Consider the following 16655-nt stretch of genomic DNA (forward strand, 5'->3'; position numbering starts at 1 on the left):
TTTGAAATGTTTGATGTTGTCAAATTCTCTTCTTTAATTATCTTTACTATTTGACCAGTTGACTAGAGAGTTATTAGTCCCTCTTCTAACTTGTCAATTAAAAAAATTTTAAACTCATTTTGTTTAGGTTCATCATATTAACTTTAAATTTTAGTATGATTCTACACATTCTAATATCCAATTTTTTTGATTTTTTATTTTATCTCTAGATTGGATTATAGTATGTCAATAAATATTTTAGTTTTAAATGCATAAAGTTAAGAATTGAAACAAGAATCTTTATAATTAATGAAAATGTATCATGCTATTAAAATTGAAACAAGAATCTTTGATTAAATGCTAGAAGTACCAGAATAAATTAAAATCGTGTGAATTTGAGAAGGTTACAGATTCAAAGCCATTGTCTTCGTCACAATTTCACAGAAGAGAGAAAGCTAAGATGGTTGGAACTTGTAACTTGGAAGTTAATATTATATTATATAAACCAAGGAGGAGAAAGAGAGAAAATTTTGGGGGGGGGGGGGGGTGCACCATGCTTGCGAGGGTCAGTTTTGGTGGTTATTCAGGACAATGCAGGGGGTTGTGGAACAACAACAAAACATCAAGATATAGAAATATATATGAATTTTTTTAGGTGAATTATATGGTAAAGATGTAAGTTTATAGATTTTTTTTTATGGGATGAAAGAGAGATTGAAAAAATTAGGACCTACATTTTGAACAATAATAAAATAATAAAAAATAACTATAAAAAGAATTTATATTCTCTCTATAAAACTTTAATCTGTATAGTAGAGTGTCCCATTTTTTTAATACGGAATAAAATGTGCTTTTTGTTTTCTTTTCTAAGAATAATTTTACGCATTCCTAGTTAGCTAATAATTAGTTTAAAAATAATTTTATTCTTGATAGTAATTTTGTTTAAATATAATTTTTGGTGTGTTGATATTAATTATCGGTATAATTCTTTTAATTATTTGACATGACTTAAAAGTGTTAAGATTCGATATATGCTTAAATTTTGAAAGTTTGATGTTGTCAAATTCTTTTTTTTAATTATTTTTACTACGTGACCAGAGAGTTATTAGTCCATTGTTCTAACTTGTCATTTAAAAAATTTTAAACTCATATTTTGTTTACATTCACTATATTAACTTTAAATTTTAGTGTGACTCTGCACATTCTAATATCCAATTTTTTTGGATTTTTATTTTATCTCTAGATTAAATTATAATATCTATACCTATATATAATGGGGATACACAGGTTTGGTCTATACCTATATATATATATATATAATATAATAATGGGGATACACAGGTTTGGTATCCATTTTTTTTCCTTTTTTGTCCCTGTTCTTTTTTATTAAAAAATGGGTCTACCTATAACAGAACTAAAAAACTGACTCCTAATAAAAAAACTGACACCACGTACTCAGGATACATAAATAATTATTAATTTTATTTTTATCTTTAAGTGATCAATATATCATTATAGTACAATAACTGATAGTATATAAAATATATTTATTTTATTAATTAAATTTACACCATATGGTTTACATATTTTTTTGTCCAATATTTATTTTTTAAAAAAATTACATCTAAAAGTGTACTCATTAATCAAGTTTATACCAATACAATATATAATAGACTATACCAATGTATAATGGGAATACACAGGTTTGGTATCCAATTTTTTTTTCCTTTTTTGTCCCTGTTCTTTTTTATTAAAAAATAGGTCTACCTATAACAGAACTAAAAAACTGAACCACTCCTAACTGAACCACTCCTAATAAAAAAACTGACACCACGTACTCAGGATACATAAATAATTATTAATTTTATTTTTATCTTTAAGTGATCAATATATTTATACCAATACAATATATAATAGACTATACCAATGTATAATTAGAATAAGAAAATTTGGTATCCAATTTTTTCTTACTATTTACCCCACCACTGTATCAAACTGCTTCACCATCAACCCACGACATATTTTAAAATTGAAAAAAAAAACTGCTACTACTACGTACTCACTTTAAAAACTAACTCACTGTTGCACTTTAAATTACTCTTCCCTTTCAATCTTGGTGTCGCAAAAATTTTTTTTCTCTACATAGTATTGTTATCTTTCTGACAAATAGACATGAAACTTCACGAAATCAACAGTCACGTCAACGTCGACCCACTTGGACAGATTATGCTAGGCGAAGAAGACAGAATATGACCGAAGAACAAAGACAACAATTCCTAGCTAGAAGACGTGCAAGTTATCGGGAGATGATTCGACAAGGAAAACAAATTGCCATACCAACTGATACAACTCAAATTCCAAATACTGGTGGAGGTACCCAATTAACTACAAACATAGGGGTTGTCAGATTGACTACAATTAGACAAATGGCCAGAGCTACCACCTATCAACAATTTATTACAGGTAACACGATAACTTTTAAAAAATACAGGAATGGAAGGACATGACACTAGAACTGCCACAGGTAACAGAAATCAAAATAACATACACAAAATTAATCAAATTAATATTATTATACATAGTTTAGTATCCAAAATATATATCATAAAATTATACATACATTACAGTGTATTTTTTAATCAAACAACACGTCAATCATATATAAAGTTATAAAGTTAACATTAAAAATTTGGTATCAACTTTTTCAGACATCATTCATCCTTGGAAATAATTTAAAAAAAAATAAATGGTCAAAAAAATAATAATATTTTTTTAATATATTTATTTTTATCTTACAATATAATATATAACGTAATATATAATATTTACGTATTTATATTTATATTAAAAAAGAATAAAAAATAATATCATGTAAGACTAATGAGAAAAAGTACTCTTATATTAAAGTTTATGATAATAATTTTATAATCAAAAATAAAATTTATATATTAAAGTAATGAATCAATATAACATTAAATTTTTTAACAACACTTTAATTTAATTTTTTTAAATTCTTTATGTTCTCATATTTTAGAGCTTTGGTAATGATATATATTTCTAAAAAATTAAAAATAAAATTAGGATATTACTTATATACAAATATAATGGTTAAAAAAATTACAAGAGCTATCTATACCAATATATAATAGGAATATACATGTTTAGTATCTCATTCTTTTTTTTTTCTCTTTTATCCCTGTTTCTTTTTTATTAAAAAATGGGTTTACCCAGAACTTAAAAACTGAATCACTTTAAAGCAGAAAACTGACACTACGTACTCAGGATACATGATAATATTTTAAAATTAAATTTATTAATTATATTTTTTCTTTAATTTTTCATAATATTTTTTTTAAATTATTAAAAAATAAATGGCTCATCCTTAAACGCTCCTTGCTAAGTATGGAGTGCTGCACACCTTGTGAATTCGTAAATCTGAACTCTTCATTTATTATATTTTATTTGATCGGTCTGAATTTAAAAAGGTAACCTGTTAATCAGGTTAATCATTTTTTGATAAGTTTTAGATTTTTTTTGTAAGTCTCAGGTATTTGGGCTGAAGTTCAAAATAAAAAAATAGTATATAAATATTAAAAACAACATGTCTGTAAAAAAAATTATTGGACTTTAGAATTAAAATAAATAATACATAAAAAATAAGTTGAAAATTCATGTACTAAATCTAGAAAAAAAGGATATATTAGAATCTTAAAAAAAATAATATTAAATATATATTATGTATATAATATTAAAATTTAAATAAATTTTATTTTGTGTGAAATAAAATTATAATATTAAATATAAACACAATGCTAAAAAATTTTGTGTTATATATATATATATATATATATATATATATATATATATAATATTAAAATTTAAATAAATTTTATTTTATGTGAAATAAAATTATAATATTAAATATAAACACAATGATAAAAAATTTTGTGTTATATATATATATATATATATATAATTTTATTTTGTGAGAAACAAAATTAAAACATTAAATATGAACAGAATGATAAAAGATTTTGTATTATACTAATTTAATTAAAAAAATATATATACAATGTAAAAAGCAAACAAACATATAATAATTTTATTTTGTGCGAAACAAAAATTCATATAAGTTTTTATTAACAATTTTTTTATTGAAATATATCATTTTACTATATTTATAATATATTATTTGGGATAATTATATTATTTTAGTTAATATATATTGTTTAAAAAAATATTTAAAATTTATTATTTTGTATTAAGAATATTATTAAAAATATATTATTAGTTTTTCTTAAAATAATACTTTTTTTTTTCTTTGGTTCAAATACTATGACAATAATTTTTTTTTTACGTAACTGCGCCTACTCAATAAATATTATATTCATTTATTTCTATATTGTATGTAAAATAAATAATTAATATTTAAAAAAGTTAATAAAAAAAAGTATTTTTTTTTACCAACTCTTAGGTGAATATAGAGACTATATCATTTGAACTATAACTCGTTGGCAAAGAAAGAAATACTCTTAATTATATATTAAATAAAATAATTATTTATTAGTCTCATTCTTATACAAATAAAAATTTTTTTTAGTTTTATATATGTAATATTTTATACCAATTAGCTTTAAAATTTAATTATTTTTTGAATAAATTAATAAAAATAATACAAATAATTGTTTAAATATAATTGTATTTTAATTTTTCATTCTATTACGTACACGTTGAGGATAATTTGAAATAAAAGATAATGGACTTGTTATAACTGTCATGTATTTTGTGCTTTGATTGCGTTGTCATCGAGAATCATGGCGCCTTCATGAAGACCGGGTTCTTCTACAGAATCAGTTTTATTTTACGTTTGGAGTTAGCCAACCAGCAGCGGCGACAGACAGCGTCTTCCTTTTCTATGGCAGCAATTTTTCGGGCTTTGAAGGTCCATTTATGGTAGATGTGGAATGGGGTGGGTTCAAGAGCGTCAAAATCTGTGGCTAGACAGAAATAGTGGAAGCACCTGCTAGCAAACAAAACAGTGAAAATGTTTGAAGATATCACATCAACAATAACAGAATAACGGAAGAAGTCGATCAATTTTTTTGAGTACTTTTCTGGTGTAAAGATAGTCCTGTGTTAGACGAGCGGATTAGTTTTTTTTTGTTAGTGCCGGTTTTTTTGTTCAGCCCATGACAAAAAAAATAATAATAATAAATAAATTTAATTTACCTAATTACTTTTGATAGCAGGTTAACTTTTAAAGAGTGCTGCACTCCCTACTTTGTCTAGAGTGCACTAGCTTTCGCCAAAATAAATAATTAATATAAATAACATTATACTATAATCATAATAATTATATACATAAAATTACGTCAACAAATACCAATATATAATGGAGATACACAGGTTTAGTATCCAATCTTTTTTTCTTCTTTTGTCCCTATTTCTTTTTTATTAAAAAAATGGGTTTACCTACGACAGAATTTAAAACTAAACCACTTCTAATAAAAAAAACTGACACTACGTACTCAGGATATATGATAATATTTTAAAATTAAATTTATTAATTATATTTTTTTCTTTTATTTTCATAATATTTTTTTAAAATTATTAAAAAATAAATAATTAATATAAATAACGTTATACTATAATCATAATAATCATATAAATAAAATTACCGTCAACAAATACCAATATATAATGGGGATACACAGGTTTAGTATTCAGTTCCTTTTTCCTCTTTTGTCCCTGTTTCTTTTTTATTAAAAAAATAGGTTTATCCACGACAGAATTTAAAACGGAACCACTTTTAATAAAGAAAACTGACACTACGTACTCCGGATACATGATATATATTTTAAAATTAAAATCTATTAATTATATTTTTATCTTTAATTTTTCATGATATTTTTAAAAAATTATTAAAATATAAATAATTAATATAAATAACGTTATACTATAATCATAATATAATGATGTAAATAAAATAATGATGTAAATAAAATTACGTCAACAAAATATAAATTATTTATTATTTTTTATTAATATTTTTTATACATAATAGTTCATAATACAATAGTATATAAGTGATCAATATATTATTATAGTATAATAACTGATAGTATATCTATAACAATATATAATGCGAATATCTCAAGTTTGGTATCCAATTTTCTTTCCTATTTTAATCCTGCTAAGTGCCAACATAATCCAAAACTAACTTTACAATTATGCATTTTACTACCAGTTACAGAAAAAATTCACACGTAATTTCTTTCTCAATCTTCCACTTAAATAATCTATTTTTTTTTATCATTTCTTTAATTTTCTTTACTTTTCTTACTCAACTCTAACATTTTTACCTTTTGAATAACTCTTTAGACAACTTCCTAAAATAGACTATGACTATGATAAATGTTGGTTTTAGAAGCATGTACGAAAAGAACAAAAGAATAATTTATGATGAAAGAAGTGTTCAATCAATAGTAGTGATAAGTAATTTTTTGTAAATTTTATTATATTTTGTGATATTCATTTAAATTATATTTTATTTAATTTTATCTTAGTTTTAGTTTCTACCGTTTTGTTCCGAGTACAATGTACTCTGTAGCTTCACTCTAATTATTTTATTAGAGTTTTTGTTGTAGTTTCTTAAAAAAAATTATCATTTTTGTATTTCTTTTTATGTTTTTCTTCTCCTTTCTTTAATATTCTTAATTGAATTACCTCCATCCTCCTCCTTTGCCTTTCTCCACTGCAGTTACAATTTTTTTTTTCAATTTACTTATTCAATCTATATTTTTAATCTATTTTTTATTTTTTTAATTTGTTACCAATTTTTCACGTAGACAAATAGCGTTGTGTCTTTTTCTCTCATTAATTTGATTTGACAAAAAAAAAAAACAGTTTCTTTACATTTTATATGTACATTTTATTTATTTTTTTGACATATTTGTATTTAACTATCTGTGTCAACGATGGGATGAAAATATTTTATAAATATTTTTTTAATATTTTTCTTTTTAAATTGCTTTTAATGGGATATTTTTTTTTAATTTTCTAAAATACTTGATTCCTTAGAATATTGTATTTAAAATTTGAGTATATAAATATTTTTAAATTAAACTAAAATAAATAAAGTATATTACAAAAAAGTTTATTAATTTTGTCTTTTACAATATTATTTGTTTGGCATATTGGCTTAGTTATTTAATTAGTATATAATGCATGCAAGAAAATCACACCTATCAAGTGTTTCTTAAAATATTAGTATGCTAATTTTCTAAATAATTAATTATTTAAAGTACTAGATTTGATATTTAATTATGTAAAGTATTGTATTTGTCATATAGTGAATAATAGTAAGAGAGAATAGTGTTTGATATAGTAAGGGATATAATAAAAATATAAATTTATAATTTTAAAAAAATAATAAAATTAAAGATAATTTAAAAAATTAAATATAAAATTAAAAAAATAAAATATTTTTTAACAATTGAAATTATGCATGAAGATAGAGAGTGCTTTGAATATAAATTTTTATTTCGGCTTAAAATTAAATACTAATTAAAAATAAATAATTAAACTTAATAACGTTTAAAAATAATTAATTTGTAAATAATATTTTTAAATATTTATTTTGATTTTGTTACACATAATTTTTAATTGAATAATCTTGAAGGGTTTATATATTTATTGTTATGGTCAGTAAATCTAGCCATTTTTTAAGACTAAAGAAGTTATTGATAAGAAGATATATGATGAATTACGAAAGATTTTTTTCAGATACACAATTTTGATACTCTCCTATTTTGTTTATTAATTATTCTTATATTTTGATATTTAAAAACGAAAAAATAAGCATTCTCATTTATTCTATTTTTCCACTATTTATAAAAAAATGAAGACCTCTTCGTATTTAGATTCATATTTTGGCCTACCATTTAAAAAAGAAGAAGACAAATATGAGTATGCATGATATTTAAGTAAAAATTATCTTCTATAAATAATTAACATATATTTTGGTTTGTATATACTATTTTTGAATAAGAATAATGTTATTATTATTATTGTTTTAATTATATTTTGGTTTATAGTAATTTTAATTTTAATAAAATATGATATAAATAAAGTCACATCAATATTAAAATAAAAAAATACGTATCTAATAAATTTAAAGAGTGAATAATATATTAACAAAAAAATAAAATTAATTTCTTAAAAACAATAGAAAAGCGGCTGAACAGGCACGTTAGTGCTTGTTGAGCCGCTAGTGTCAATAAATATTTTATTTTTAAATGCATAAATCATAACTCACTCAAAGTATAAATTAATTTTATGATGAGTCATGCGATGATGTAGCTAAGTATTGAATAAATTAGGCCTAATTTTGAAATTGTGAGAGACAAATGAAGTTGATTCTATTTACACTGCTGGGACTGCTGCTGAGCAACAATAATGAGAGTAGTTCTATTTCTCTGTCTCTCTCTCTCTCTACCAACAAAGGAACCATGTCTATATTTAGGTAGAGAGAGAGAGAAATAAAACTTGGTAATGATGCATTTCTTGAAAATTCAATGGAGGCAGGCTTGGATTATTGGGCTTAAATGATTACTCAAACCATTTACTCATGTCTGCTAAAAGAATCTATATAATTAATGAAAATGTATCATGCTATTAAAATTGAAACGAGAATCTTTGATTGAATGCTAGAAGTACCAGAGTAAATTAAAATCATGTGAATTTGAGAGGCTTTACATGCAGTAATACATAAATTAAAACTTAATAATAGAAACTCTTCACTCGTGTAAAAAAAAGTGTGGCATTCCCAAGAATCATGACAAAAAGTGGTTCAATTAGATTAGGATACACAAATCAAATAAGAGTTTCACAAGATCACAAAAGTGAATATAAGTGCATCTGTTTGTACAAACTTTCAAATAGTAGTACAAGGTGGAATTAGAGGCATGAAGCTTTTGCTAATGTTGAAAATCAAATGCAGTGGTAGTACTCCCCCTTGCTGCCTTTTACATCCAGACTACTCTGCAAATGAATAAAATAAGTGCATTTCAATAACATAAACGTGCACACTCTATAATTATAATCATGTTAGAATGTGCCTGATTAATAATACCTTTGATAAAGCAGCTAACTTTCTTTTACTTAGTCATGCAACTTACTTCTTCAGGAGTCGATGTGATTTTCCTTTAATCTTCCGGATCATCTTGCTTTTCAGTGCGTCTATACTCTGCCTTGTGATGGAGTTATGACGATGAGGGTTCAACTGCAACTTGGACTCCAATTCAAGTTTTTGAATGACATCCACGACAGTTGAGGCATAAATTGGCAAAACCCCACACCCTTTGATAAAAACCTGTTTTTTCCTTTCTTCTACTCTCTTCTCATATTCAGGTCTATCAACACTGAATCTGAATGACATCTTTTGGTTGCTAGTGCTGTCATCATCATCACACATTTCAATTTCCCTAAACATGTCTTCCTCAGGAAATTGATAAGTCCAAATAAAAACGTGATCTTCAGAGTTCCGTCGTCTTTCAGGAACAAAGTTTAGCCTTGTAATTAGAAATGTGTGCTTTACATCATCTCCGACGTGGCCGTATTCACACCTAATATTGAGAGTACCCAATTTATTAAAATAAGGAGGCGGTATGTTTTGAGAAACAACACAACAGAAGATGAAACCCAACAAGTGGTAGTAAGGTTGATCAAGTTCAATTGTTATGGACGCTTCTGTTGTCTGACATACAAACCACTCTGGAACTTTGTACCCTGGATAACAAATACGACCATCCATTCTACGATAATCATAATAATTTATCATCTGATATTGACCTGTTAAAAAAAACAAAACATTTTTCAATATTGTGAGATGGGCATCTTCACCAATATCATTCAGCGACTGCTCTTCCAATTTCACGCAATTTTCAAATGAGATCTGTCTTCTGTTCAAACTAAATACTGCCTTCAAACTGAATATTCTTTCCAGTGATGTGCAGTCATTAGCAAGAAGCACTTCAATAGATGGTGGAAGCTCCGGTATAGATCGAAGACTACAACAACCTCTTACGTCAAGAGTCACTAACCTTGATAGGGTTTTAATGTTGTGTGGAAGCTCAATTAGCTCTCTACATTGGAAAAGAAAAAGATACCGAAGATATATAGAGCAACAGAATTCATTTGGTAGACTCTTAATTCTTAACAAAGAGAAACACGAAGCCGTCAGTTTCTCTGACGACACCGAAAATTCCTCCAGCCTTGAGCACATTCGAACCCTGAGTGTTTTAAGAGACTTCAAATATATGTTGCCTTTGACACTCTTCAATTTTTTGCAACCATCAAGATACAATCCCTCAAGTGTTTGGATGGATAAAATAGATGGATGAAGTTGACATAGATTTTCACAACCCTTTAGGTTTAACCTTTTAAGCTTTGTTGCTTTACTCAAGTCTGGGAGCTCTACCAACTTTATACATCCACCAAGGTCAAGGTTTGTCAAACTCACAAGATTCTGTAATAATTTAGAGATACATTCATCACATTATGCAAAAATCCTTGATATCCAATCAAAAGAAAATGAATAAAAAAGAAGTTCATATTGGTATTAGTACCTGTGCTCCATCCCAGAGTTTAGAAATTTTACTGTTAGTCATCCTAAGCTCAACAAGTTTCTCTACACAAAACCTTGATGGTAGAGAATTCAGAGGACAACTATTCCACTCCAAATAGCTGAGTTTTGCAGGAAACGGGTCCAGGGTTGTGGGAACATAGACTTTGCACTGTCTTCGATACCAAGGAGCATAAAACTTAAGAAATCTTAGACGAGGCATATTTTTAAATGTGTTCTTATTTAAGTGTAGATCTCCAATTTGGGACAAGTCTATCATAATGCCTTCTACTAAACTTTTTTCCTGAAAACCAAAGACGAGTACTAACAAAATGCTATTGTAATATAGTTTAAAATAAGCAAAAACAAAATAGTTGTACCGTTTTCATACCTCACTACTTTTCAATAAGTTGCAGAAATCTTCAGGTTTATTTATTCGAGTGAGCTTTCCAGAATCTTTATTTGATTCTTGGCGAACAACTTCCCAACCCATTTGTTGTATCAAGTCATGCATTACTATTTTATCGCCGAAAATAGTTATAAGAGCTTTACGCTGAAGAGTGCTTATACCAATGTCGCCAAAGAAACCACAACAGTCTAGAAACCTTATGACATTATCCTTGTATTCTCCTCTGAAAAAGAATGCAATGTCAAGGAATATGTTCTTATCTGAATCATCTAAACCATCATAACTCAATTTTAAGACATTGTAGATGTCCACATTGAGATGAACCTTGAGTTTTTTCAATGCACTTTCCCATTCTTTTATGCTCCTTGAGTATAGAAAGGATCCCAATACTTTTAATGCTAATGGATTGCCCTTTGTGTAATTAACTGCCATTTCTGAAAGCTCTTTGTATCCATTTTCAGGATAGCTTTTGTTAAAGGCTTTTAAGCAAAAGAGCTCAAGGGAACTCTTAAAACTCAATACTTGGACCTTGTATATTGCATGCACTCTTGCAGCAGTTAGTTGCTCGTCTCTAGTTGTTATAATGACCCTACTTCCTGGTGCCAAACAGATTTGTTTTATAGTTAGATAATCTAATATATCTAATGTATCCACATCGTCAAGCACTATGAAGACCTTCTTCCGACTCAACCTTCTCTTAACATACATAGATCTTGCATGGGCTGATCCCTTTACAAGGAGATGTTCTCCTTCAAGTAGTTCAGAAATAAGTTTCTCATATAAGCTGTGTTCACCAGACTTTTGTAATTCTTCTCTTATATTTTGTAGAAAGCAACAACCTTCATATCGAGAGGCACATCTGTCGAATATTGCTCTAGCAATTGTTGTTTTACCTATGCCTCCCATGCCCCAAATTCCCAAAATTCGAACTTCTTCAGGGTCCATTTCCATTAGACGTTCAAGAGAGTTTAATTTTTCATCAATTCCAATAAGGCTTTCGGATGCATTTGACAAAAGATGCGACAATTTCTCCGAAATATTCTTGACAATATCTTCGATTAGTTCTGATTCATTTCTATCGTATATGGAAAAGAAAAGGAGAAAGTATACCATAATACAAGTAAAAATAGACAAGAATAAGAAGAGGAAGGGAAAAAAACAATAATAATGGAGACGAGTAATAAAAAAAAATGAGCATGTTTAAGCTGGTGATTTTGGTGAATTTATATTTTAATACTAATTATATCAAGTAATTTAGATATTTTGTCAAATATATTAAATTAATTTTTAACTTTTTTTTTTATAAAAGTGATTTTTTTTCCCCATGTGTATCTAACTTTTTTAATATCTAAAGTAACTAATTATTATTATTTATTGCTGTTTCTTATTCTAATGTGCATTTACATGCTCTCATCCAACAGAGTATGAAAATCATGCAAATCTTTATCAGTTTGCTTTTCTCAGTTGAAACGGATATGACAAACTTAGGGTGAATGCATAACTGATAACTGTTTATTTGTACAATTTAGTAGGAAACTAGGGTGCATTTGTTTTCGAGAATAGGATAAGACAAGACACACAAGAAAGGATAAGACACTGATAGACAAAGACACAAAATTTTGTGTTTTTGTATTTTTTTTGCGATAAACTAGAATAAATTATGAAAATCTAATTTATTCTTATTTTTTTTTCGTTCAAAAACTTTGAAATGAAAAATATAATAATAAAAAATATAATTATAAAAAATTAACAAGAATAATGAAAGAAAAAATATAAAATAAGTTGTGTCACTTGTTAGTGTCTCTGTGTCTTTTCTGGACACAAAATACATTAATTCAATGTCTCTGGACACATTGTCTCTGTCCATATCTCCTCTGCCAAAAACGATTTTGTGTCTCTGTGTTTCTGTTTCTGTAAACAAACGCAGCCCTAGATCTATATCCGCGCATGTCACAAAATTTAGATAGATATATAAATTAATATAAAATTTCACAATTATGTAATTACAAATTTATAAAGCTATGTGAAAAATTATGAAAATATTTAATTCAAATCTGTTTATGTAATTTTATTCAATTTAGAATTCCAAGATAATAATAATTATGATATTAAAATACTTTGATTCTTATACTAATATTTTTATGTATGTGTGAAATAATATTTTTTTTTAATCAAAACCAAATTTCTAATACAACTAAACAAAGTTAACGTTGAAAAGGTAATTTATTTAATTCCTTTTAAAACTAATCCTAAATTTAACAATTTTAAAATAAAAAAAAATATTATAGTATTAGTAAATTGATACTTCTAATTTTTAATACAATTAAATAATTTTAACTCAGAAAGGATATTTTAATCTTTTAAAATTAATTATTTTTTCTCAAAGATAGATATTTTATTGATTAATAAAATAAATGGATGGTCTAGAATAGTATTTTCTATTTTAAATATTAGAGAGGAATATATTTTATTTTAGTCTTTCTAAAATCAAATTCAATTTTCTAATACAATTAAACAACTTTAATTCTAGAAGGTATTATTTTAGTCTTTTTATTATTAAAGTCAAGTTCCTAATTTCTAATAAAACCAAATAATCTTTATTCATCCTATAGTATTTTAGTATTTTCCAAATTAATCCTAAACGATTATTTAATCTTTTAAAAAATTAATTATAAAATTTTTTTAGTCTTTTAAAATTAATTCTCGAAAGGTATTTTAATTTCTTAAAATGAACTCTTTCCGTGTTTTAATCATTTTAAAATTAAATTTAAGTGTCTAATTTTTCATACAATCAAACAATATTAATTAGTCATATATAAGGATATTTTAATGTTTATAAAACTTAATCCTAAAAAGTGATTTAATTTTTTTAAATTAATTATAGGAATATTTTAATATTTTAAATACTCAAATTTATAATTTTAAATATATTTAAATAAAATTAATTCAAAAAAAATATTTTAGTCTTTTAAAAATGAACTATAAGCTAAGTGTATTTTAGTCTTTTTAATATAAAATTTAAATTTATATTTTCTAATAAAATTAAATAATTATTATTAATCACATAAAGATATTTAGACTTTTTAAAACTAACTTTAAAATAATATTTCACTATTTTTAGTTTTTTGAAAATAAACTATAAAAATATTTTAGTCTTTTCAAAATTAATGCTAAATGTGCATTTTAATCTTTTATAATAAACTCTGTGAATATTTTAATATTTTTAAAATCCTATTCAAATTTTAATTCTAATATCATTTAATAATCTTTAACTTATTAAAAGGGTATTTTAGTTTTTTATTAATACTAAAAGGTTGTTTTTGTTATAATGTTAAAAACGATACTCTAAATCTTTTGTAACATTACTCAAAATAATATTTTAGTCTTTTATAAATAATTAAAAGGATATTTTAGGATAAGATAAACTGTGATATATTTTTAAATTTAATTAATATTTTCAATAAAAGTATACAAATATAAATATTGAGATTTAAAATATATAATTTATTAATTATTGATTAATGATATAATATTAAATTAAATTCAAATAAAATCAACTAGAAAGAATAATTTTTATTCTTAAAAAGAGGGATACATAAAACTCACCTATGATTGCTGCTTGCTAGATAGTAGTACATCTCTCTCTCATTTAAATTTTAGCCAAGAATACTTAGACGAGTGCTAGAGGCAGCAGTTTTTGTGATTTATAGCCATCAAATAACTATTAATGATGTGAAATTTCATCTAATAGTATGAGATTATTCACTTTTTTTTTGTGGTTACATACTGGCCAGAATTTAATAAAGTTGCTGGTCCTCTAGACTTTTCCTATTTTTTTTGGTACACTTTTTAATACATTTTTTAACTTCAATATTAGAAGTGATTCATAAGAAATAAAAATTAAAAAATTGAATTTTTGTTTACCTAAAAAAATACACCAAAATTATATATAAAATGATATAGATATGATTTCTCTATTAGTCTATTTAAAGTAAACTAATTTGATGTAAGAGCAAAGATTAACTCACTATATATAGGGGTAATAAATATAAAATTAAATAACAAACAGTAAAAGAGGCTAAATAACAAAAGCATATATTTTTATAGATGAAAAAATTTACCGATATTTCGATGGATAATGAATTCCAGATAAATTTGCCGTCTTTTTCAAAACAGATTTCCAACTCTGCATAATTTCCTCTTCATATCTCTCTTTGTGGACATCAAAAGCTTCTGCCAAAATTCCTTTTTGATGCCTTACATGAGAAGGATCAACATTATAAAAAACAGGTATCACAATCCTTTTATATTGTTCCATGCATTCAATAATCTTCACAAGCTCCTCCATACACCATCTCGAAGAAGCATAGTGTTTGGAGAAGATGACCAATGAAATGTATGATTGCTCAATTGCTCGAAGGAGGGTGGGTGAAATCTCATCTCCCGGATGAAGCTTTTCATCGTCAACAAAGAAATCAATTTGATTACGATGCAAGTCTTTCGTCAAATGACTAAGAAAAGAAGTGCGAATGTCTATTCCTCGAAAACTGACGAAGACATCATGTTTGATTAGAGGAACATTGAAAGCAGATGAACTAGAGAAAGGAGAATATGCCATCGAATGTTTTGTGTGTTAGTGTGGTGTGATGAATTCTTAGCTAAAGACTAAGGTTATATAATGAGCCAAGTGAAGTTAAGTAGTCAACCATAATGATAGCTAGGTGCCTAGGTGGCTAGGTTCTTCCTGCTTGTTTCTTCGTTAATTTAAAGGTCTCTATAATGATGAGAGTTGATCCTTTCTAATAGTGTCAATTGTTTAATCTCATTTTTTATTGTTTTTTTTTTTATATTTATTTTTGGTTCTACTTATAAAATTAATTAACGATAAGAGATCACATTTTATTCTTTTAAGTATTAAAAAAATTAGAGATGATCCATTCTCCTATAATGATAGCTTTGCTTTACTTAAGTGGGCTCATCCCTCTTCAATTATGCTGAGTATTATTCGGTGTCTCGATCTATGGTCCTCATTTTAAGACATACAGGAAGAAGAAATACTAAAAAATAAAATACTTATTTTATATTTTGAGTTTTTTATTTATACTTTTTTTTTTAAAGTAAGGAAGAAAAATTTTTCTTTTACAATTTTTGAAAAGTACATAACAAATGTATTTCTGAGTTATCTATTTGAACTTTTAAAAAAAAAAGATTAATTTACAAATGTATTCTATATTTCTGGTGAAAGATAAGTTTTTCTATTAAAAAATTAATACCTTTTAAATGTAATACTATACAAATATTAATACTCTTAATGTGAGATTTTTTTTGTTGCACACATCTTTAAAATTAAAAAAAAAATTATAATTGGTTATTGCTTGTTAAAACTAAAACATTAATTTTATTTTATTTTTTAAAAAAATTGCTTTGGTGTCTGCACACATTAATGTGTAATTGTGTATACAAAATTTTGTTATATATATTTCTTATTATTATTAAAAGAATTTACTTTAAATTAAAGTGTTAATAATATAACATGTTTTTTTATTAATAACTTATGTAATTATTCTATTTTATATAAATAATACAGAACAATACTTTTCAAACATAGCATATAATGTCAAATAGTTTTTTATTCTGTATGAC

The 16655-nt window shown here is 25.2% G+C and overlaps 1 pseudogene; it reads right to left on the reverse strand.

Moving 5' to 3' along the window:
• Nucleotides 1–8796: 8796 nt before the first annotated feature.
• Nucleotides 8797–15800, reverse strand: LOC112728388 (disease resistance protein RML1A-like; annotated as a pseudogene).
• Between the last annotated feature and the right edge of the window lie 855 nt (nt 15801–16655).

Source organism: Arachis hypogaea, chromosome 12, assembly GCF_003086295.3.
Source record: "Arachis hypogaea cultivar Tifrunner chromosome 12, arahy.Tifrunner.gnm2.J5K5, whole genome shotgun sequence".
Lineage (NCBI taxonomy): Eukaryota > Viridiplantae > Streptophyta > Magnoliopsida > Fabales > Fabaceae > Arachis > Arachis hypogaea.